General features: G+C 41.9%; 1 protein-coding gene across 1 annotated transcript in view; it reads left to right on the top strand.

Annotated features, from left to right (window-relative positions):
• The window catches only part of LOC128657380 (gastrula zinc finger protein XlCGF26.1-like), a 99,080-nt gene that overhangs the window by 40,137 nt on the left and 33,084 nt on the right, over positions 1 to 25,859 (top strand). The gene's annotated exons all lie outside the window — the stretch shown is intronic.

Genomic DNA, 25,859 nt, shown 5'->3' with positions numbered 1-25,859 from the left:
AGGCAGTGTATCAGCATGTGAGTCTAATCCAGAGGGAGACGTACAGTCAGATTGATTTTACCCAGGTGCTTCACTCCTATGGCTCTGGGAGAGAGAGGGTTAATCGGCTTCCGAACTAGATTGTATCTAGATTGATATCAGGGATCCGCCATAAGATTGCTGTCAGCCCCCTTCCCCATATGTGGGTAACAAGGGGGGAGGTAAGTCTCTGATTAGGTGTTACTCTAGCCCAGAGGTGGTAGGGGCGTATAGAGTCCTTCAAACATTCTGTGCGATGTTCTGGCACTGCTGGAGTATCGGTAGCAGAATGCTGCTGCTAGGTGAGCCGCCTTAGGTCCAAGGTTTTCGGCACAAGCTTTCTCTGCCAACAGCTCACTGGGAGTCAGGGAGCAATCATTTGCGTGACCTTCTGCTATTGCTCCTCCCCCGGAACTCCAAAGAATCCAAGGGATTCTTATGGAATAAGATCAAAATCCCTAAGATCCTTTCCTTTCTTCAAGAGGGTTTGGATAAAGGATTATCAGCGAGTTCTCTAAAGGGACAGATTTCTGCTTTATCTGTCTTATTACACAAACGACTGGCAGCTGTGCCAGATGTTCAAGCATTTGTTCAGGCTCTGGTTAGGATCAAGCCTGTTTACAGACCTCTGACTCCTCCCTGGAGTTTAAATCTAGTTCTTTCAGTTCTTCAAGGGGTTCCGTTTGAACCTCTACATTCCATAGATATTAAGTTGTTATCTTGGAAAGTTTTGTTTTTGGTTGCTATTTCTTCTGCTAGAAGAGTTTCTGAGTTATCTGCTCTGCAGTGTTCTCCGCCCTATCTGGTGTTCCATCCAGATAAGGTTGTTTTACTTACTAAGCCTGGTTTTCTTCCAAAGGTTGTTTCTAACATAAATATTAACCAGGAGATAGTTGTACCTTCTTTGTGTCCGAATCCAGTTTCAAAGAAGGAACGTTTGTTACACAATTTAGACGTAGTCCGTGCTCTAAAATTCTATTTAGAAGCTACAAAAGAGTTCAGACAAACTTCTTCTCTGTTTGTCGTCTATTCTGGTGAAAGGAGAGGTCAAAAAGCGACTTCTACCTCTCTTTCCTTTTGGCTTAGAAGCATCATCCGATTGGCTTACGAGACTGCAGGACGGCAGCCTCCTGAAAGAATCACAGCTCACTCCACTAGGGCTGTGGCTTCCACATGGGCCTTCAAGAACAAGGCTTCTGTTGATCAGATATGTAAGGCAGCGACTTGGTCTTCACTGCACACTTTTGCCAAATTTTACAAATTTGATACTTTTGCTTATTCAGAGGCTATTTTTGGGAGAAAGGTTTTGCAAGCCGTGGTGCCTTCTGTTTAGGTAACCTTATTTGCTCCCTCCCTTCATCCGTGTCCTTAAGCTTTGGTATTGGTTCCCACAAGTAATGATGACGCCGTGGACCGGACACACCAATGTTGGAGAAAACAGAAATTATGCTTGCCTGATAAATTACTTTCTCCAACGGTGTGTCCGGTCCACGGCCCGCCCTGGTTTTTTTTAATCAGGTTTGATGAATTATTTTCTCTAACTACAGTCACCACGGCACCCTATAGTTTCTCCTGTTTTTTTCCTCCTGTCTGTCGGTCGAATGACTGGGGTGGGCGGAGCCTAGGAGGGACTATATGGACAGCTTTGCTGGGACTCTTTGCCATTTCCTGTTGGGGAAGAGATATTCCCTCAAGTAAGGATGACGCCGTGGACCGGACACACCGTTGGAGAAAGTAATTTATCAGGTAAGCATAAATTCTGTTTTTCTGTTTAGGTCCGCCTGTCTTGTTCTCCCTCCCTTCCATTCTGTGTCCTCTAGCTTGGGTATTGGTTCCCACTAGTAATTAGAATGGATTTGTGGACTCTCCATGCCATTGGAAAGAAAATAAAATGTATGATAAAAGAAGGCGCCAACATAGTGCGATTACCAATGAGATGGGACACGCAGTGCAAGTAAAATCATATACTCACAGGATAAAGGACACTTGAAAAGTGTCACAAGTGCATCCTGGACCCTCAGAGTCGTCCAGCTAACTCCCACTCCACTGTGGTAGTAAGAAACCGCTCGTCACTGCCAATCGAGGTAGCTACGCTGGTGGTCTCAGCTACGCTGGTGGTCTTGGCTGCAGTCAGTGTTACAAAGGGACTGACTAAAGATCCACTCGATTCAGGATGTAACGGTTCTAATCCGTATTCTCCAAAGAGGAGTTAGACAGCAAGGCAAATTTGAAATTAGTAATAAGATGACAAAATCAAATTTTACCAATGGTAGAAAAGAAAGTTCGTGGCTACAATCTTAAAATGTATAAGACTTTAATGGCACAACGTTTCTCGGTCTGTACGTGACCGTTTCCTCAGGTGCATAAGTGTATAATTATACACTTATGCACCTGAGGAAACGGTCACGTACAGACCGAGAAACGTTGTGCCATTAACCCCTTAATGACCGGACCATTTTTCAATTTTCTTACCCTTAATGACAATGGCTATTTTTACATTTCTGCAGTGTTTGTGTTTAGCTGTAATTTCCCTCTTACTCATTTACTGTACCCACACATATTATATACCGTTTTTCTCGCCATTAAATGGACTTTCTAAGGATACCATTATTTTCATCATATCTTATAATTTCCTATAAAAAAAATATAAAATATGAGGAAAAAATTGAAAAAAACACACTTTTTCTAACTTTGACCCCCAAAATCTGTTACACATCTACAATCACCAAAAAACACCTATGCTAAATAGTTTCTAAATTTTGTCCTGAGTTTAGAAATACCCAATGTTTACATGTTCTTTACTTTTTTTGCAAGTTATAGGGCCATAAATACAAGTAGCACTTTGCTATTTCCAAACAACTTTTTTTCAAAATTAGCGCTAGTTACATTGGAACCCTGATATCTGTCAGGAATACCTGAATATCCCTTGACATGTATATATTTTTTTTTAGAAGACAACCCAAAGTATTGATCTAGGCCCATTTTGGTATATTTCATGCCACCATTTCACCGCCAAATGTCATCAAATAAAAAAAAAAGTTCACTTTTTCACAAATTTTGTCACAAACTTTAGGTTTCCCACTGAAATTATTTACAAACAGCTTCTGCAATTAAGGCACAAATGGTTGTAAATGCTTCTTTGGGATCCCCTTTGTTCAGAAATAGCAGACTTATATGGCTTTGGGGTTGCTTTTTGGTAAGTAGAAGGCCGCTAAATGCTGCTGCGCACCACACGTAAATTATGCCCAGCAGTTAAGGGGTTAAATTAGGTAGCTTGTAGGGAGCTTGCAGGGTTAATTTTAGCTTTAGGGTAGAGATCAGCCTCCCACCTGACACATCCCACCCCCTGATCCCTCCCAAACAGTTCTCTTCCCTCCCCCACCCCACAATTGTCCCCGCCATCTTAAGTACTGGCAGAAAGTCTGCCAGTACTAAATAAAAGGAGTTTTTCTTTTTTTTAATAAAAAAAAAAAAAATGTTTTAGCTGTGATGGACTCCTGCCTTAGCCCCAACCTCCATGATCCCCCCCCCCCAGCTCTCTAACCCTCTCCCCTACCTAATTGCCGCCATCTTGGGTACTGGCAGCTGTCTGCCAGTACCCAATTTGCCCCCCAAAAAAGTGTTTTTTATATTATCTTTTAATACCATTTTAATTTTTTCTGTAGTGTAGCAGCCCCCCACAATACCCCAACCCCCTCCCCCTCCCAGATCCTCATATATTTAATTTTTCCCCCCTCTTCCCACTCATTGGTGTCAGTGTGGGTAGGTAATCGCGCGCGCGCACGCGCGCCCCCGCACGCTCCCGGCACCCGGCGTGCACATTGCACTAACAGGAGCCGGATGCCGGGTAGCGATGGGCCGCCCACCCGCCTCCCTGTTGCGCTCCCACCCACCAACGAACCGGCCGCATCGCTACCGGTGCAGAGAGGGCCACAGAGTGGCTCTCTCTGCATCGGATGCTTTCTAAAGGGTATTGCAGGATGCCTCAATATCGAGGCATCACTGCAATACCCTGAGAGCTGCTGGAAGCGATTGCGATCGCTTCCAGCACTCTCTTAGACAAGTGACGTACCAGGTACGTCCATTGTCACTAACTGCAAGTTTTTGCAGGACGTACCTGGTACGTCACTTGTCATTAAGGGGTTAAAGTCTTATACATTTTAAGATTGTAGCCACGAACTTTCTTTTCTACCATTGGTAAAATTTGATTTTGTCATCTTATTACTAATTTCAAATTTGCCTTGCTGTCTAACTCCTCTTTGGAGAATACGGATTAGAACTGTTACATCCTGAATCAAGTGGATCTTTAGTCAGTCCCTTTGTAACACTGACTGCAGCCAAGACCACCAGCGTAGCTGAGACCACCAGCGTAGCTACCTCGATTGGCAGTGATGAGCGGTTTCTTACTACCACAGTGGAGTGGGAGTTAGCTGGACGACTCTGAGGGTCCAGGATGCACTTGTGACACTTTTCATGTGTCCTTTATCCTGTGAGTATATGATTTTACTTGCACTGCGTGTCCCATCTCATTGGTAATCGCACTATGTTGGCGCCTTCTTTTATCTCCTTTTCTATCTAGTATCTACCCCTGGGCCACCAACAGGGATCGTTTGAAGAAGTGCTTGCCTCCTGTGATTTGGACAATATACCCACCACATTTACAATCATAAGAACTTTGTTTTTGGGACGATAACACTATATCATTGTGTTTACTACTGACCATTGCTTTGCATTTTAATGTTAGTACCCCTTTTATGATAAGGAGTATATTGTTAAGATCACATTAATTCACTAGCATTCAATGTTATTTGAGTTTTGACCTAGGAATCACTTTATTCAATTTTATTTAGTTTTATTTTTGCAACCATCACTATTTGATTGTCTTTTCTATATACACTTTATAATCACATTTATAGTGTTAGCAACATCTAGACCGTTGGCGCACTAATTATATTTTTATATATTTTTAAAATAAAATGTATGCTTACCTGATAAATTATTTTCTTTCCTGGCATGGAGAGTCCACGACCCCGGCCAAATGACTGGGGATTGTGGGAAGTGGAAGGATACTTAAAGCTTTTCTGGGGTGTTCTTTACCTCCACGTGGTGGCAAGGAGTTGAATTCCCACTAGTAATTAGAATGAATTTGTGGACTCTCCATGCCAGGAAAGAAAATAATTTATTAGGTAAGCATACATTTTGTTTTTTAGGTCGCTGTCGAAGAGCTCCATGAATCCTCTTTATACAAATGCTATCGATGTCTGTCTGAAGTGAGTCAGGAGGAAAAGATTCTGGGATTCCCCGAATTCTTAAATTGATTATCCGGCTTCGATTTTCCAGATCATCTATCTTATCTTTCAATTCTGAATAATTTGATCATGTTTTTCCACTAGGGTGACAGTGGAGTCAATGTCTTTAGCAAAAGATTCCCTTTCATCTTCAAGCACCTGTACCTGAAAACCTAGTTAATTGATGTTGTTGTGTTTAAGGTTATCCAACTCCTCCTTAAAGGGACACTGTACCCAATTTTTTTCTTTTGTGATTCAGATAGAGCATGCAATTTTAAACAACTTTCTATTTTACTCCTATTATCAAATTTTCTTCATTCTCTTGGTATCTTTATTTGAAAAGCAAGAATGTAAGCTTAGATGCCAGCCCATTTTTGGTGAACAACCTGGGTTGTCCTTGCTGATTGGACAGTACCAATAAACAAGTGCTGTCCATGGTTCTGAACCACAAATTCAGGCTGGCTCTTTAGCTTAGATGCCTTCTTTATTTCATGTAATTAGCAAGAGTCCATGAGCTAGTGACGTATGGGATATACATTCCTACCAGGAGCGGCAAACTTTCCCAAACCTCAAAATGCCTATAAATACACCCCTCACCACACCCACAAATCAGTTTTACAAACTTTGCCTCCTATGGAGGTGGTGAAGTAAGTTTGTGCTAGATTCTACGTTGATATGCGCTCTGCAGCAGGTTGGAACCCGGTTTTCCTCTCAGCGTGCAGTGAATGTCAGAGGGATGTGAAGAGAGTATTGCCTATTTGAATTCAATGATCTCCTTCTACAGGGTCTATTTCATAGGTTCTCTGTTATCGGTCGTAGAGATTCATCTCTTACCTCCCTTTTCAGATCGACGATATACTCTTATATATACCATTACCTCTACTGATTTTCGTTTCAGTACTGGTTTGGCTTTCTACTACATGTAGATGAGTGTCCTGGGGTAAGTAAGTCTTATTTTCTGTGACACTCTAAGCTATGGTTGGGCACTTTATATAAAGTTCTAAATATATGTGTTCAAACATTTATTTGCCTTGACTCAGGATGTTCAACGTTCCTTATTTCAGACAGTCAGTTTCATATTTGGGATAATGCATATGAATAAATCAATTTTTTTCTTACCTTAAAATTTGACTTTTTTTTCCCTGTGGGCTGTTAGGCTCGCGGGGGCTGAAAATGCTTCATTTTATTGCGTCATTCTTGGCGCGGACTTTTTTGGCGCAAATTTTTTTTTTCTCGTTTCCGGCGTCATACGTGTCGCCGGAAGTTGCGTCATTTGACGTTTTTTTGCGCCAAAAGTGTCGGCGTTCCGGATGTGGCGTCATTTTTGGCGTCAAAAGCATTTAGGCGCCAAATAATGTGGGCGTCTTTTTTGGCGCTAAAAAATATGGGCGTCACTATTGTCTCCACATTATTTAAGTCTCTTAGTTTATTGCTTCTGGTTGCTAGAAGCTTGTTCACTGGCATTTTTTCCCATTCCTGAAACTGTCTTTTAAGGAATTTGATCAATTTTGCTTTATATGTTGTTTTTTCTATTACATATTGCAAGATGTCCCAGATTGACCTTGAGTCAGAAGATACTTCTGGAAAATCGCTGCCTGGTGCTGGATCTACCAAAGTTAAGTGTATCTGCTGTAAACCTGTGGTATCTGTTCCTCCAGCTGTTGTTTGTAATGAATGTCATGACAAACTTGTTAATGCAGATAATATTTCCTTTAGTAATGTTCCATTACCTGTTGTTGTTCCATCAACATCTAATACTCAGAGTGTTCCTGTTAACATAAGAGATTTTGTTTCTAAATCCATTAAGAAGGCTATGTCTGTTATTTCTCCTTCTAGTAAACGTAAAAGGTCTTTTAAAACTTCTCATTTTTCAGATGAATTTTTAAATGAACATCTTCATTCTGATTCTGATAATGATTCTTCTGGTTCAGAGGATTCTGTTTCAGAGGTTGATGCTGATAAATCTTCATATTTATTCAAAATGGAATTTATTCGTTCTTTACTTAAAGAAGTCTTAATTGCATTAGAAATAGAGGATTCTGGTCCTCTTGATACTAAATCTAAACGTTTAAATAAGGTTTTTAAATCTCCTGTAGTTATTCCAGAAGTTTTTCCTGTCCCTGATGCTATTTCTGAAGTAATCTCCAGGGAATGGAATAATTTGGTTAATTCATTTACTCCTTCTAAACGTTTTAAGCAATTATATCCTGTGCCATCTGACAGATTAGAGTTTTGGGACAAAATCCCTAAGGTTGATGGGGCTGTCTCTACTCTTGCTAAACGTACTACTATTCCTACGGCAGATAGTACTTGCTTTAAGGATCCTTTAGATAGGAAGATTGAATCCTTTCTAAGAAAAGCTTACTTATGTTCAGGTAATCTTCTTAGACCTGCTATATCTTTAGCGGATGTTGCTGCAGCTTCAACTTTTTGGTTAGAAGCTTTAGCTCAACAAGTAACAGATCATAATTCTCATAGCATTGTTAATCTTCTTCAACATGCTAATAACTTTATTTGTGATGCCATCTTTGATATCATTAGGGTTGATGTCAGGTATATGTCTCTAGCTATTTTAGCTAGAAGAGCTTTATGGCTTAAAACTTGGAATGCTGATATGTCTTCTAAGTCAACTTTGCTTTCCCTTTCTTTCCAGGGTAATAAATTATTTGGTTCTCAGTTGGATTCTATTATTTCAACTGTTACTGGAGGGAAAGGAACTTTTTAACCACAGGATAAAAAATCTAAAGGTAAATTTAGGTCTAATAATCGTTTTCGTTCCTTTCGTCACAATAAGGAACAAAAGCCTGATCCTTCACCCACAGGAGCGGTATCAGTTTGGAAACCATCTCCATTCTGGAATAAATCCAAGCCTTTTAGAAAACCAAAGCCAGCTCCCAAGTCCACATGAAGGTGTGGCCCTCATTCCAGCCCAGCTGGTAGGGGGCAGATTAAGTTTTTTCAAAGAAATTTGGATCAATTCAATTCACAATCTTTGGATTCAGAACATTGTTTCAGACGGGTACAGAATTGGCTTCAAGATAAGGCCTCCTGCAAAGAGATTTTTTCTTTCCCGTGTCCCAGTAAATCCAGCGAAGGCTCAAGGATTTCTGAAATGTGTTTCAGATCTAGAGTTGGCTGGAGTAATTATGCCAGTTCCAGTTCTGGAACAGGGGCTGGGGTTTTATTCAAATCTCTTCATTGTACCACAGAAGGAGAATTCCTTCAGACCAGTTCTGGATCTAAAAATATTGAATCGTTATGTAAGGATACCAACATTCAAAATGGTAACTATAAGGACTATCCTGCCTTTTGTTCAGCAAGGGCATTATATGTCCACAATAGATTTACAGGATGCATATCTGCATATTCCGATTCATCCAGATCACTATCAGTTTCTGAGATTCTCTTTCCTAGACAAGCATTACCAGTTTGTGGCTCTGCCGTTTGGCCTAGCAACAGCTCCAAGGATTTTTACAAAGGTTCTCGGTGCCCTTCTGTCTGTAATCAGAGAACAGGGTATTGTGTTATTTCCTTATTTGGACGATATCTTGGTACTTGCTCAGTCTTCACATTTAGCAGAATCTCATACGAATCGACTTGTATTGTTTCTTCGAGATCATGGTTGGAGGATCAATTTACCGAAAAGTTCATTGATTCCTCAGACAAGGGTAACCTTTTTAGGTTTCCAGATAGATTCAGGTCCATGACTCTGTCTCTGACAGACAAGAGACGTCTAAAATTGATTTCAGCTTGTCGAAACCTTCAGTCTCAATCATTCCCTTCGGTAGCCTTATGCATGGAAATTCTAGGTCTTATGACTGCTGCATCGGACGCGATCCCCTTTGCTCGTTTTCACATGCGACCTCTTCAGCTCTTTATGCTGAACCAGTGGTGCAGGGATTACACAAAGATATATCAATTGATATCTTTAAAACGGATTGTACGACACTCTCTGACGTGGTGGACAGATCACCATCGTTTAGTTCAGGGGGCTTCTTTTGTTCTTCCAACCTGGACTGTGATTTCAACAGATGCAAGTCTGACAGGTTGGGGAGCTGTTTGGGGGTCTCTGACAGCACAAGGGGTTTGGGAATCTCAGGAGGTGAGATTACCAATCAATATTTTGGAACTCCGTGCAATTTTCAGAGCTCTTCAGTCATGGCCTCTTCTAAAGAGAGAATCGTTCATTTGTTTTCAGACAGACAATGTCACAACTGTGGCATATATCAATCATCAAGGAGGGACTCACAGTCCTCTGGCTATGAAAGAAGTATCTCGAATACTGGTTTGGGCGGAATCCAGCTCCTGTCTAATTTCTGCAGTTCATATCCCAGGTATAGACAATTGGGAAGCGGATTATCTCAGTCGCCAAACGTTACATCCGGGCGATTGGTCTCTTCACCCAGAGGTATTTCTTCAGATTGTTCAAATGTGGGGACTTTCAGAAATAGATCTGATGGCTTCTCATCTAAAAAAGAAACTTCCCAGGTATCTGTCCAGATCCAGGGATCCTCAGGCGGAAGCAGTGGATGCATTGTCACTTCCTTGGAAGTATCATCCTGCCTATATCTTTCCGCCTCTAGTTCTTCTTCCAAGAGTAATCTCCAAGATTCTGAAGGAATGCTCGTTTGTTCTGCTGGTGGCTCCAGCATGGCCTCACAGGTTTTGGTATGCGGATCTTGTCCGGATGGCCTCTTGCCAACCGTGGACTCTTCCGTTAAGACCAGACCTTCTGTCGCAAGGTCCTTTTTTCCATCAGGATCTGAAATCCTTAAATTTGAAGGTATGGAGATTGAACGCTTGATTCTTAGTCAAAGAGGTTTCTCTGACTCTGTGATTAATACAATGTTACAGGCTCGTAAATCTGTATCTAGGAAGATATATTATCGAGTCTGGAAGACTTACATTTCTTGGTGTCTTTCTCATCATTTTTCCTGGCATTCTTTTAGAATTCCGAGAATTTTACAGTTTCTTCAGGATGGTTTGGATAAAGGTTTGTCTGCAAGTTCCTTGAAAGGACAAATCTCTGCTCTTTCTGTTCTTTTTCACAGAAAGATTGCTAATCTTCCTGATATTCATTGTTTTATACAAGCTTTGGTTCGTATAAAACCTGTTATTAAGTCAATTTCTCCTCCTTGGAGTTTGAATTTGGTTCTGGGGGCTCTTCAAGCTCCTCCGTTTGAACCGATGCATTCACTGGACATTAAATTACTTTCTTGGAAAGTTTTGTTTCTTTTGGCCATCTCTTCTGCTAGAAGAGTTTCTGAATTATCTGCTCTTTCTTGTGAGTCTCCTTTTCTGATTTTTCATCAGGATAAGGCGGTGTTGCGAACCTCTTTTAAATTTTTGCCTAAGGTTGTGAATTCTAACAACATTAGTAGAGAAATTGTGGTTCCTTCATTGTGTCCTAATCCTAAGAATTCTAAGGAGAGATCTTTGTATTCTTTGGATGTAGTTAGAGCTTTGAAATATTATGTTGAAGCTACTAAGAATTTCCGAAAGACTTCTAGTCTATTTGTTTTTTTTTCCGGTTCTAGGAAAGGTCAGAAGGCCTCTGCCATTTCTTTGGCATCTTGGTTGAAATCTTTAATTCATCATGCTTATGTCGAGTCGGGTAAAACTCTGCCTCAAAGGATTACAGCTCATTCTACTAGGTCAGTTTCTACTTCCTGGGCGTTTAGGAATGAAGCTTCGGTTGATCAGATTTGCAAAGCAGCAACTTGGTCTTCTTTGCATACTTTTACTAAATTCTACCATTTTGATGTGTTTTCTTCTTCTGAAGCAGTTTTTGGTAGAAAAGTACTTCAGGCAGCTGTTTCAGTTTGATTCTTCTGCTTATAATTTCAGTTTTTTTCATTATAAGATTTAAACTTTATTTTGGGTGTGGATTATTTTCAGCAGGAATTGGCTGTCTTTATTTTATCCCTCCCTCTCTAGTGACTCTTGCGTGGAAGATCCACATCTTGGGTATTCATTATCCCATACGTCACTAGCTCATGGACTCTTGCTAATTACATGAAAGAAAACATAATTTATTTAAGAACTTACCTGATAAATTCATTTCTTTCATATTAGCAAGAGTCCATGAGGCCCACCTTTTTTGTGGTGGTTATGATTTTTTTGTATAAAGCACAATTATTCAAATTCCTTATTTTTATGCTTTCGCACTTTTTTCTTATCACCCCACTTCTTGGCTATGCGGTTAACTGATTTGTGGGTGTGGTGAGGGGTGTATTTATAGGCATTTTGAGGTTTGGGAAACTTTGCCCCTCCTGGTAGGAATGTATATCCCATACGTCACTAGATCATGGACTCTTGCTAATATGAAAGAAATGAATTTATCAGGTAAGTTCTTACATAAATTATGTTTTCTCAAATAAAGATAGCAAAAGAACGAAGAAAAATTGATAATAGGAGTAAATTAGAAGGCTTAAAATTGCATGCTCTATCTGAATCATGAAAGAAAAAAATTGGGTTCAGTGTCCCTTTAAGGCACTGTACAACTCTGGAGATCATATCTTCCATATCTGCTTGGGCGTGTAGAGCCAGTAAGTCAGCTTTAGTAAGAATTGCAGAGAAATCTTCCACCTGTGCACCCTCAAAATGCTGGGGTTAAAGCAGTGTCAGTTTGACCACCTGGGGTCCCTGTAGACATGGAGGATCTGTAGAATGTAGTCATATTGGAAGATGTCAACCTTTAAGACTTTTCTAGTTTAGATGTTTTTTTTAGAGGCCATATTAATACAGTGTTTTGTAGAGTAAATTAGCTAGTAATGTCTGTACTTGCTTCAGAAAGCAGTTATTTAGTGAAATCAATTTGTGATTGCTGAGATTGCGTAAAAATGGCAGTCCTGATGTAGTAACTAGTGGCTAATACATAAAAAGTTAAACACTATTTAAAGGGATAATCTAGTCCAAAATTAAAGACAGAGCATGCAATTTTAAGCAACTTTGTAATTCACTCCAATTAATTTTTCTTCATTCTCTTGGTATCTTTATTTGACAAAAACAAGAATGAAAGCTTATGAGCTGGACCATTTTTGGTTAAGCACCTGGGTAACGCTTGCTGATTGGTGTCTAAATGTAGCCACTAATCAGCAAGTACTACCTAGGGTGCTGAACCAAAAATGAGCCGGCTCCTAAGCTTACATTCCAGCTTTTTCAAATAAAGATACCAAGAGAACAAAGAAAAATTGATAATAGGAGTAAATTACAAAGTTGCTTAAAATTGTATTCTCTGTCTGAATCAGTTTTTAATTTTGACAAGACTATCCCTTTAACCCCTTAAGGACCACAGCACTTTTCAATTTTCTGACCGTTTGGGACCAGGGCAATTTTTACATTTCTGCGATGTTTGTGTTTAAATATAATTTTCCTCTTACTCATTTACTGTACCCACACATATTGTATACCGTTTTTCTTGCAATTAAATGGACTTTCTACAGATACCATTATTTTCATCATATCTTATCATTTACTATAAAAAAAATTATAAAATATAATGAAAAAATGGAAAAAAAACACTTTTTGTAACTTTGACCCCAAAATCTGTTACACATCTACAACCACCAAAAAACACCCAGGCTAAATAGTTTCTAAATGTTGTCCTGAGTTTAGAAATATGTTTACATGTTCTTTGCTTTTTTCACAAGTTATAGGGCAATAAATGCAAGTAGCACTTTGCTATTTCCAAACCATTTTTTTTTTCAAAATTAGCGCTAGTTACATTGGAACACTGATATCTGTCAGGAATCCATGAATATATCTTTTTTTTTTTAGTAGACAACCTAAAGTATTGATTTAGGCCCATTTTGTTATATTTCATGCCACCATTTCACCGCCAAATGCGATCAAATAAAAAAAATTGTTCACTTTTTCACAAACATTAGGTTTCTCACTGAGATTATTTACAAACAGTTAGTGCAATTATGGCACAAATGATTGTAAATGCTTCTCTGGGATCCCCTTTGTTCAGAATTAGCAGACATTTATAGTTTTGGCATTGCTTTTTGGTAATTGGGCCTCTAAACGCCGCTGCGCGCCACACGTGTATTATGCCTAGCAGTGAAGCGGTTAATTAGGGAGCTTGTAGGGTTAATTTTAGCTGTAGTGTAGTGTAGTAGACAACCCAAAATATTGATCTAGGCCCATTTTGATATATTTCATGCCACCATTTTACCGCCAAATTCGATCAAATAAAAAAAATCGTTCACTTTCACTAACTTTGTGTTTCTCACTGAAAGTTTTTACAAACCGCTTGTGCAATTATGACACAAATGGTTGTAAATGCTTCTCTGGGATCCCCTTTGTTTAGAAATAGCAGACATATATGGCTTTGGCATTGCTTTTTGGTAATTAGAAGGCCGCTAAATGCCGCTGTGCACCACACTTGTATTATGCCCAGCAGTGAAGGGGTTGATTAGGTAGCTTGTAGGGAGCTTGAAAGGTTAATTTTAGCTTTAGTGTAGAGATCAGCCTCCCACCTGACACATCCCACCCCTGATCCCTCCCAAACAGCTCTCTTCCCTCCCCAACCCCACAATTGTCCCCACCATCTTAAGTACTGCCAGAAAGTCTGCCAGTAATAAAATTAAAGGTGTTTTTTTTTTTTTTTAAAAAGATATATTCTGCTGTGTAGGATCCCTCCCCCCTCTACCTTATTGTCAGCCATCTTGGGTACTGGCAGATGTCTGCCATTACCCATTTTGCATATAATTAGTTGTTTTTCTATTGCATTATAATGAAAAAACTAAACTTTTCTGTAGTGTAGCTGCCCCCCCAATGACCTACCCCCCAAGCCCCTCCCAGATCGCTTAGATCCAATTTCTCCCCCCCTCCTCTCTCCCTCCTTAGTTCTATAGTGTAGGGTTCCCACCCACTCCTGCGCCCATGTGCTCACCTGCTTGCGTGCCCGCACGCCTGGTGCCCCGCACGTGATCCCGCCCCCCTCTGCCAGATAACTACCAGAGATGGCTACCAACCCGCCTCCCTGCTGCTGCTCCCACCCACCAACGGGTGCCTAAATTTGTTTTATTCACTGCAATAGCATGAAAGTGGCTGATCGCTTCCACCGCTTGAATTCCTTGACAGCATACAGGGTACGTTGTTGGTCATTAACGACTGTTTTATTGTACGACGTACCCTGTACGTCGTCGGTCCTTAAGGGGTTAAGATACCAAGGGTACAGGGACCTCTAGTGGCTTTTTTTTAGGAGTAGCTTGTCAAAAGGTCTAAAAGTGTTTTTTTAAAAAAAAAGGTATTTTTCCCCACAGCATCGTAGAAGTGCCTTTTGGAGGACATACTTTAATTATTTCATATACTATCTCCTTGTGTATAAGTTGCATAGAGAATAAGTGTTAGAGGCAGCACTTGTGTAAAAGGAAGGAGAGAAAAAATATAAGCTGCATAAACAGTACATGGGTTTCAGATATTCCTAGAGAACTTGTGGTTGCATATAAAGAAAGTGTCCTTTGTATAGATATTGGGTACTGATAGCGCCTTATGGTTCCTGTGACGAACCAAGGTTATCCAACCCTGCGCCAGTCACTTATTTGGCACAGAAAGGGTTATCAGACCCCTTCTACTTTCACTGATAGGTCACAATCTAGCCACACCAGGCCAGCTTGTGATTTAGTTCAGTGGGTGCAAGGGTTAACAACACTCTCCAGTCTGTACTAGACGTAAACGAAATGCCCCAAAACTCCTTTAATGCCACCCACACTAACTAACTACAGTATCTCAGCTGCCACCACTTAAAATTTATTAAAGGAAAAATCCTAAGGAAAAACCCAGACTTACACATTAACTCTCTGAGTACAATTTAGCAGAAAAATAACCTAAATTATACAGTTCTAATATTCCAGTCTCTTTCAGTAACATGGTTCAATTATTAGACAAAGGCCAAACTTAATAAAATAATTATTTATTATGCCAAAAATATTATGCACAATGCATTATTAATAAAAAGTTGGTACAAATAAAATAACACATTAGCAAACAGTGTTTTAAAATAAAAAAGGAGAAAAACAGAATTTAATACTTTCCTAGTTTCAAGATCTGTGCCAGGGTCTGGCATGAAGCGATGGATTCTCACTCTGTGGAACAGCTCCCCTTGTAAGAATGGCTCTCATAGCTGAAAAAGATTCTTATACCTCTTTTCCATAGATTAGGTTGCCTGACCACACCCTCCTGGGCGGGCTAAGAAACCCCCCTGTCTTTATGACCTTCAGTAAACTAAGTTTTTTTTGCCTGAAATTATAGAACCCATTATAATTTCTGATAGGCCACTCTATAGTCAGATATACTGATTGGTACTCTCTTGGTTTCATTGGGAGAATCAATTGGATACCAGATATGACAGATTTCCCTTCATTTAATGTCATAACAGTTTTAAACACATATATACATAATACCAATGTCCTTTTAGTGACCTTATAAGTTTTCTGTGACTGATCACCCTGTTTTCTATCATGTATTCTCCTGACAGTCTAAGCCATAAAATTCTATCCTGTTTACACTGCCAAGCATTTATGATGCCCCTGGCACTTCAAAGAAACACAAACCCAGGACACAGCTATTTTTAAAAGACAAACAATGGTTCTTAGTTCACAAGCTGAACAGGAATTAACCCTTTCTTAGCTTAATCCTGAGGTATTCGTGACACCTCCCTCAATAAGAGACGCAAAAGGGGGTGGCTATGAGCCACTCCCGATGCGTATCAAAGGGAGTTTCCCCTTGCGGTGATAATACCATTGCCAGACAAATTGCACATAGCAGTTTTGCCAGCAGGATGCCCTCCTTTTAAAAGTGACACACTAGTTGCTCTACCCAACAGATTCAATATATTGCAGGGCCCCTGCCAGGCAGCCTGTAGCTGGTTCTGCCTCATGGGTGTTAGTACCAGAACATTTTGCCCCATCTCATATACTCCCTCTCTGGCAGTAAAATCCTGCAACTGTTTTTGTGGGAATATGGCATCTCTGGGTTTTGCAGGTACCTCCACCAATAAGGCTTGCATCTTATCCCTGAATAACACATCATTCCCTGTTACCGAGGTGCCTGTGAAACCTAGGGTCTTGTTACCTATTGTGTGCTCTCTGAACATATTGTGTGCTGTCAGTTGCTGCTTAACTACCACGGGCTCTTGCCCTCCCACTGGAGTAGAATTCCTGTACTCCTGCACTCTGTTATGGTTGGTAGGGGGTTGACTAACTGCCCCCCTCCTCTCCACTGTGGGTCCTAGTAGCTGAGCCTGCTGGGGACTCCGATGCTGCACACCTATCAATGTATTTGCTGAATGGCACTGTGGGGCTGTGTAAATACACTTCTCTGTACTCCCCCCCCCCCCGTGCCTGCAGTCTGTGTCAGTCTCTGTCCCCTAGTCTGTGCAGTCTGTTTATAGGTCACAGCTGAGGTTACTGGGGTCTCTGTCACCCACAATCTTTCACACTCACTCTGGGGGTCCCTCAAAGAGTATCCTGTACCCTCCTCCCCCACACACTCCGAATTCTGTGGCTCTGCGGCTTCTGTCATAGAGTGGGCTAGCTTGCCCCCCTGCTCTCTCTCACAGTCAGTCTGCCACTTTGCGTCCTCACACAGCATATGGGATCCTTCTGACATTGGTGCAGACAAGCACACATCTTCCTTCTGCCATTTATCCCCTATATTGTGTCTTTTCCCAGGGAACTGAATTGGCCCTGGCACAGACTGGCACACATCATCCAGCAGCCCAGTCACCCAGTCATTCTCTCCCCCGTCAATCTCACCTCCTTCTATAGAATCCACTGATTCAATCACAAACAGACACTCACCACTCATCTGCCTCCTCTCACAGACAGTTTCTCCCTGTACAGCTAAACTCGATTCAGGCACAGGCAGACCCACACCATCTATCTGCCTTTCTCCACCATCAGTCTCACACTGTACAGTTTCACATCTCAGCACAGACACCCCCAGTTCAGGCACAGCACTTTGCACCCATGCACTCTGTCCTCTCTCCTGGTCATAATGTCTCTGAGCATTTCCACACACAGCCCTTTTCACATAAGGATCTACAACTAATGTCCCTAGGTCACATGTAGCATTGTCAGGCACATAAAGAGATAACAATCTACCCAAATCAGTACCCAGTAAAACATCATTAGGAATATTTTCAGATACCCCCACATTTCTTAAACCTCTCCTCGCTCCCCAATCAAGATAAACATGTGCCATAGGCACTGCAAGTTTCATTCCCCCAATCCCTTTAACTGCTAGTCTTTCCAGGGATAATGTTCTCAGAGTTCACTAGCTTTGGACACACAATAGTCACTTCTGCACCCGTGTCCCTAAGCCCCAAGGTTACCTTGTCTCCAACAGTCACAGGTTGCAAGTTCTCATGGTTGTTTTCCTCTGGATGGGAAACAAACAAAACAGATGCTGGTACTTCTGAGGGATTACCCCCTCCAGCTGATTGCTCCAAGTTAATCCTCTCTAGGCAAGTGGAGCTGATGTGGCCCACTTTGTTGCAAGCAAAACATCTGCGGGTATCCCCCTGCCCAGATGCAGCACTCGCCCCTCCTTTCCCAGGGGGAAAAGACACAGGAAACAAACGCGCAGCAGGTTTTGTGAAGGGGGGTCATGCAGCAGCTCCTTTCCAGGTGGATCCCCCCTTAGAAAAGGATTTTCTCCCATTCCCTGGTGACCTGTTGGCTGTGTAAAAATCTGCCAGCTCACCAGCTTCCAATGCTGTTATGGGTTTACGGTCCAAAACCCATTCTTGAACTTCTGCTGGGCACAGCTGCATAAATTGCTCCTTCACGATCAAATCCTCCAGCCCCTCCATAGTGGCAACTTTTAATCCTCTGACCCACTGTTTAAAGGCTGTCATCAAGTCCCCAACAGCTGTGGTATAGCTCTCTGACAAACTTTTCTGCAGAGAACGGAATTTCTTCCTCTACACCTCAGGAGTAAGATTATACCTCCTCTGCAGTGCAGCTTTAATGGAATCATGGTCCTGATCAAACTCTGGGGGTAGTTCAGCAAACGCCTCCAGTGCAGGACCTTTCAGGCCAGGGGTAAGGTACTTGGCCCACTGCTCCCTTGGCAACTGGAACTGTCTGCAAACTCTCTCAAAGCTACGTAGGAATACATCCACATCTCCATCTTTCTCCAGAGTGGGAAAATTCTCTACACGCACTCTGGAGCAGGTGGGTCCCTAGGTTCACTAACAGGGGAGACCATCCCTCTCTCCAACCATGCAAGCTGTAGCTGATACTCTCTCTCCGCCTGTCGTTCAGCAGCCTGTCTTTCAGCTGCCAGAGACTCTCTCTCAGCTTCCCTAGCCGCCTGTGTATCAGCCACAGCAGCCTGTCTCTCAGCCACAGCAGCTTGTCTCTCATAACATTTTGTAATCAGTTCCATGCGCAAACTTGCATCCACTGAGCCCATATGTTTAAAAACAGTTTGCAAATAAGTCCAATGGATCCCCAGATCCTGATAAATTGTTGCCCCCAGCTGCAGACATCTCTCCTGAGACCTCAACTGGTGTGATTTGGCTGTTATCATATTCAAGAAGAGCTTGTATTAGTACATCTTTGTTCTTTCCACGTGTTGGAATATCACGCTCCTGGCATAAGAGTGCCAACGCTTCTTTAGTCTGTTGCTCGTATGATTCCATAGCAAAAATAAAATAGAAAAGAAAAACAGAGAATAGGGAAGGGGACTGCAATGTGTGACTATATAATGCACTGAGTTTTAGCCTTTGGAAATTGTAAGAAACAATTTCTTTTAGTACCGGGATTTTCACCCTAGCAAATCCACAGGCACTAAAATCTAATAACAAAAATTATCTACACCGCTGCCCACCAATTTGTGACGAACCAAGGTTATCCAACCCTGCGCCAGTCACTTATTTGGCACAGAAAGGGTTATCAGACCCCTTTTACTCTCACTGATAGGTCACAATCTAGCCACACCAGGCCAGCTTGTGATTTAGTTCAGTGGGTGCAAGGGTTAACAACACTCTCCAGTCTGTACTAGACGTAAAAGAAATGCCCCAAAACTCCTTTAATGCCACCCACACTAACTAACTACAATATCTCAGCTGCCACCACTTAAATTGTATTAAAGGGAAAATCCTAAAGAAAAACCCAGACTTACACATTAACTCTCTGGGTACAATTTAGCAGAAAAATAACCTAAATTATACAGTTCTAATATTCCAGTCTCTTTCAGTAACGTGGTTCAATTATTAGACAAAGGCCAAACTTAATAAAAGAATTATTTATTATACCAAAAATATTATGCACAATGCATTATTAATAAAAAGTTGGTACAAATAAAATAACACATTAGCAAACAGTGTTTAAAATAAAAAAGGAGAAAAACAGAATTTAATACTTTCCTAGTTTCAAGATCTGTGCCAGGGTCTGGCATGAAGCGATGGATTCTCACTCTGTGGAACAGCTCCCCTTGTAAGAATGGCTCTCATAGCTGAAAAAGATTCTTATACCTCTTTTCCATAGATCAAGTTGCCTGACCACACCCTCCTGGGTGGGCTAAGAAACCCCCCTGTCTTTATGACCTTCAGTAAACTAAGTTTTTTTTGCCTGAAATTATAGAACCCATTATAATTTCTGATAGGCCACTCTATAGTCGGATATACTGATTGGTACTCTCTTGGTTTCATTGGGAGAATCAATTGGATACCAGATATGACAGATTTCCCTTCATTTAATGTCATAACAGTTTTAAACACATATATACATAATACCAATGTCCTTTCTCCAACATAGGTGTGTCCGGTCCACGGCGTCATCCTTACTTGTGGGATATTCTCCTCCCCAACAGGAAATGGCAAAGAGCCCAGCAAAGCTGGTCACATGATCCCTCCTAGGCTCCGCCTTCCCCAGTCATTCTCTTTGCCGTTGTACAGGCAACATCTCCACGGAGATGGCTTAGAGTTTTTTAGTGTTTAACTGTAGTTTTTATTATTCAATCAAGAGTTTGTTATTTTAAAATAGTGCTGGTATGTACTATTTACTCTGAAACAGAAAAGAGATGAAGATTTCTGTTTGTAAGAGGAAAATGATTTTAGCAACCGTTACTAAAATCGATGGCTGTTCCACACAGGACTGTTGAGAGGAATTAACTTCAGTTGGGGGAACAGTGAGCAGTCTTTTGCTGCTTGAGGTATGACACATTCTAACAAGACGATGTAATGCTGGAAGCTGTCATTTTCCCTATGGGATCCGGTAAGCCATTTTTATTACAGAAAGAAATAAAGGGCTTCACAAGGGCTTTCTAAGACTGTAGACATTTTCTGGGCTAAATCGATTTATATTTTATACTCCATAGCCTTGAGGAATTATTTTAATCTTGGGAATTATGTAAAATAACCGGCAGGCACTGTATTGGACACCTTATTCTCTAGGGGCTTTCCCTAATCATAGGCAGAGTCTCATTTTCGCGCCTGTATTGCGCACTTGTTTTTGAGAAGCATGACATGCAGATGCATGTGTGAGGAGCTCTGATACATAGAAAAGACTTTCTGAAGGCGTCATTTGGTATCGTATTCCCCTTTGGGCTTGGTTGGGTCTCAGCAAAGCAGATACCAGGGACTGTAAAGGGGTTAAATATAAAAACTGCTCCGGTTCCGTTATTTTAAGGGTTAAAGCTTCCAAATTTGGTGTGCAATACTTTTAAGGCTTTAAGACACTGTGGTGAAATTTTGGTGAATTTTGAACAATTCCTTCATACTTTTTCGCAATTGCAGTAATAAAGTGTGTTCAGTTTAAAATTTAAAGTGACAGTAACGATTTATTTTAAAACGTTTTTTGTACTTTGTTATCAAGTTTTTGCCTGTTTAACATGTCTGAACTACCAGATAGACTGTGTTCTGAATGTGGGGAAGCCAAGGTTCCTTCTCATTTAAATAGATGTGATTTATGTGACACAAAATTTAGAGAAAATGATGCCCAAGATGATTCCTCAAGTGAGGGGAGTAAGCATGGTACTGCATCATCCCCTCCTTCGTCTACACCAGTCTTGCCCACACAGGAGGCCCCTAGTACATCTAGCGCGCCAATACTCCTTACTATGCAACAATTAACGGCTGTAATGGATAATTCTATCAAAAACATTTTAGCCAAAATGCCCACTTATCAGCGAAAGCGCGACTGCTCTGTTTTAGAAAATACTGAAGAGCATGAGGACGCTGATGATATTGGTTCTGAAGGGCCCCTACACCAATCTGAGGGGGCCAGGGAGGTTTTGTCTGAGGGAGAAATTTCAGATTCAGGGAAAATTTCTCAACAAGCTGAACCTGATGTGATTACATTTAAATTTAAATTGGAACATCTCCGCGCTCTGCTTAAGGAGGTGTTATCCACTCTGGATGATTGTGAGAATTTGGTCATTCCAGAGAAACTATGTAAAATGGACAAGTTCCTAGAGGTCCCGGGGCCCCCCGAAGCTTTTCCTATACCCAAGCGGGTGGCGGACATTGTAAATAAAGAATGGGAAAGGCCCGGTATACCTTTCGTCCCTCCCCCCATATTTAAAAAATTGTTTCCTATGGTCGACCCCAGAAAGGACTTATGGCAGACAGTCCCCAAGGTCGAGGGGGCGGTTTCTACTCTAAACAAACGCACCACTATACCCATAGAAGATAGTTGTGCTTTCAAAGATCCTATGGATAAAAAATTAGAAGGTTTGCTTAAAAAGATGTTTGTTCAGCAAGGTTACCTTCTACAACCAATTTCATGCATTGTTCCTGTCACTACAGCCGCGTGTTTCTGGTTCGATGAGCTAGAAAAGGCGATCAATAATAATTCTTCTTCTTATGAGGAGATTATGGACAGAATTCGTGCTCTCAAATTGGCTAATTCTTTCACCCTAGACGCCACTTTGCAATTGGCTAGGTTAGCGGCGAAAAATTCTGGTTTTGCTATTGTGGCGCGCAGAGCGCTTTGGTTAAAATCTTGGTCAGCGGATGCGTCTTCCAAGAACAAATTGCTTAACATTCCTTTCAAGGGGAAAACGCTGTTTGGCCCTGACTTGAAAGAGATTATCTCTGATATCACTGGGGGCAAGGGCCACGCCCTTCCTCAGGATAGGTCTTTCAAGGCCAAAAATAAACCTAATTTTCGTCCCTTTCGCAGAAACGGACCAGCCCCAAGTGCTACGTCCTCTAAGCAAGAGGGTAATACTTCTCAAGCCAAGCCAGCCTGGAGACCAATGCAAGGCTGGAACAAAGGAAAGCAGGCCAAGAAACCTGCCACTGCTACCAAGACAGCATGAGATGTTGACCCCCGATCCGGGACCGGATCTGGTGGGGGGCAGACTCTCTCTCTTCGCTCAGGCTTGGGCAAGAGATGTTCTGGATCCTTGGGCGCTAGAAATAGTCTCCCAAGGTTATCCTCTGGAATTCAAGGGGCTTCCCCCAAGGGGGAGGTTCCACAGGTCTCAATTGTCTTCAGACCACATAAAAAAACAGGCATTCTTACATTGTGTAGAAGACCTGTTAAAAATGGGAGTGATTCATCCTGTTCCATTAGGAGAACAAGGGATGGGGTTCTACTCCAATCTGTTCGTAGTTCCCAAAAAAGAGGGAACATTCAGACCAATCTTAGATCTCAAGATCCTAAACAAGTTTCTCAAGGTTCCATCGTTCAAAATGGAAACCATTCGAACTATTCTTCCTTCCATCCAGGAAGGTCAATTCATGACCACGGTGGATTTAAAGGATGCGTATCTACATATTCCTATCCACAAGGAACATCATCGGTTCCTAAGGTTCGCATTCCTGGACAAGCATTACCAGTTTGTGGCACTTCCGTTCGGATTAGCCACTGCTCCAAGGATTTTCACAAAGGTACTAGGGTCCCTTCTAGCGGTGCTAAGACCAAGGGGCATTGCAGTAGTACCTTACTTGGACGACATTCTGATTCAAGCGTCGTCCCTTCCTCAAGCAAAGGCTCACACGGACATTGTCCTGGCCTTTCTCAGATCTCACGGGTGGAAAGTGAACGTAGAAAAAAGTTCTCTGTCTCCGTCAACAAGGGTTCCCTTCTTGGGAACAATAATAGACTCCTTAGAAATGAGGATTTTTCTGACAGAGGCCAGAAAATCAAAACTTCTGAACTCTTGTCAAATACTTCATTCTGTTCCTCTTCCTTCCATAGCGCATTGCATGGAAGTAATAGGTTTGATGGTAGCGGCAATGGACATAGTTCCTTTTGCGCGCATTCATCTAAGACCATTACAACTGTGCATGCTCAGTTAGTGGAATGGGGACTATACAGACTTGTCTCCGACGATACAAGTAAATCAGAGGACCAGAGATTCACTCCGTTGGTGGCTGTCCCTGGACAACCTGTCACAGGGGATGAGCTTCCGCAGACCAGAGTGGGTCATTGTCACGACCGACGCCAGTCTGGTGGGCTGGGGCGCGGTCTGGGGACCCCTGAAAGCTCAGGGTCTTTGGTCTCGGGAAGAATCTCTTCTACCGATAAATATTCTGGAACTGAGAGCGATACTCAATGCTCTCAAGGCTTGGCCTCAGCTAGCAAAGGCCAAGTTCATACGGTTTCAATCAGACAACATGACGACTGTTGCGTACATCAACCATCAGGGGGGAACAAGGAGTTCCCTGGCGATGGAAGAAGTGACCAAAATCATTCAATGGGCGGAGACTCACTCCTGCCACTTGTCTGCAATCCACATCCCAGGAGTGGAAAATTGGGAAGCGGATTTTCTGAGTCGTCAGACATTTCATCCGGGGGAGTGGGAACTCCATCCGGAAATCTTTGCCCAAATCACTCGTGGGGCATTCCAGACATGGATCTGATGGCCTCTCGTCAGAACTTCAAGGTTCCTTGCTACGGGTCCAGATCCAGGGATCCCAAGGCGACTCTAGTAGATGCACTAGTAGCACCTTGGACCTTCAAACTAGCTTATGTATTCCCACCGTTCCCTCTCATTCCCAGGCTGGTAGCCAGGATCAATCAGGAGAGAGCATCGGTGATCTTGATAGCTCCTGCGTGGCCACGCAGGACTTGGTATGCAGACCTGGTGAATATGTCATCGGCTCCACCATGGAAGCTACCTTTGAGACGAGACCTTCTTGTTCAAGGTCCGTTCGAACATCCGAATCTGGTCTCACTCCAACTGACTGCTTGGAGATTGAACGCTTGATCTTATCAAAGCGAGGGTTCTCAGATTCTGTCATTGATACTCTTGTTCAGGCCAGAAAGCCTGTAACTAGAAACATTTACCACAAAATATGGAAAAAATATATCTGTTGGTGTGAATCTAAAGGATTCCCTTGGGACAAGGTAAAAATTCCTAAGATTCTATCCTTCCTTCAAGAAGGTTTGGAGAAAGGATTATCTGCTAGTTCCTTGAAGGGACAGATTTCTGCCTTGTCTGTGTTACTTCACAAAAAACTGGCAGCTGTGCCAGATGTTCAAGCCTTTGTTCAGGCTCTGGTTAGAATCAAGCCTGTTTACAAACCTTTGACTCCTCCTTGGAGTCTCAATTTAGTTCTTTCAGTTCTTCAGGGGGTTCCGTTTGAACCCTTACATTCCGTTGATACGTACTAAACCTGGTTTTCTTCCGAAAGTTGTTTCTAACAAAAACATTAACCAGGAGATAGTCGTGCCTTCTTTGTGTCCGAATCCAGTTTCAAAGAAGGAACGTTTGTTGCACAACTTGGATGTTGTTCGTGCTCTGAAATTCTATTTAGATGCTACAAAGGATTTTAGACAAACATCTTCCTTGTTTGTTGTTTATTCTGGTAAAAGGAGAGGTCAAAAAGCAACTTCTACCTCTCTCTCTTTTTGGATTAAAAGCATCATCAGATTGGCTTACGAGACTGCCGGACGGCAGCCTCCTGAAAGAATCACAGCTCATTCCACTAGGGCTGTGGCTTCCACATGGGCCTTCAAGAACGAGGCTTCTGTTGATCAGATATGTAAGGCAGCGACTTGGTCTTCACTGCACACTTTTACTAAATTTTACAAGTTTGATACTTTTGCTTCTTCTGAGGCTATTTTTGGGAGAAAGGTTTTGCAAGCCGTGGTGCCTTCCATATAGGTGACCTGATTTGCTCCCTCCCTTCATCCGTGTCCTAAAGCTTTGGTATTGGTTCCCACAAGTAAGGATGACGCCGTGGACCGGACACACCTATGTTGGAGAAAACAGAATTTATGTTTACCTGATAAATTACTTTCTCCAACGGTGTGTCCGGTCCACGGCCCGCCCTGGTTTTTTAATCAGGTCTGATAATTTATTTTCTTTAACTACAGTCACCACGGTATCATATGGTTTCTCCTATGCAAATATTCCTCCTTTACGTCGGTCGAATGACTGGGGAAGGCGGAGCCTAGGAGGGATCATGTGACCAGCTTTGCTGGGCTCTTTGCCATTTCCTGTTGGGGGGGAGAATATCCCACAAGTAAGGATGACGCCGTGGACCGGACACACCGTTGGAGAAAGTAATTTATCAGGTAAACATAAATTCTGTTTTTAGTGACCTTATAAGTTTTCTGTGACTGATGCCCTGTTTTCTAT

The sequence above is a fragment of the Bombina bombina genome, chromosome 4 (assembly GCF_027579735.1).
Source record: "Bombina bombina isolate aBomBom1 chromosome 4, aBomBom1.pri, whole genome shotgun sequence".
Lineage (NCBI taxonomy): Eukaryota > Metazoa > Chordata > Amphibia > Anura > Bombinatoridae > Bombina > Bombina bombina.
The sequence above is the reverse complement of the archived record's forward strand: the minus strand, read 5'-3'. Positions and strand labels throughout refer to the sequence as shown.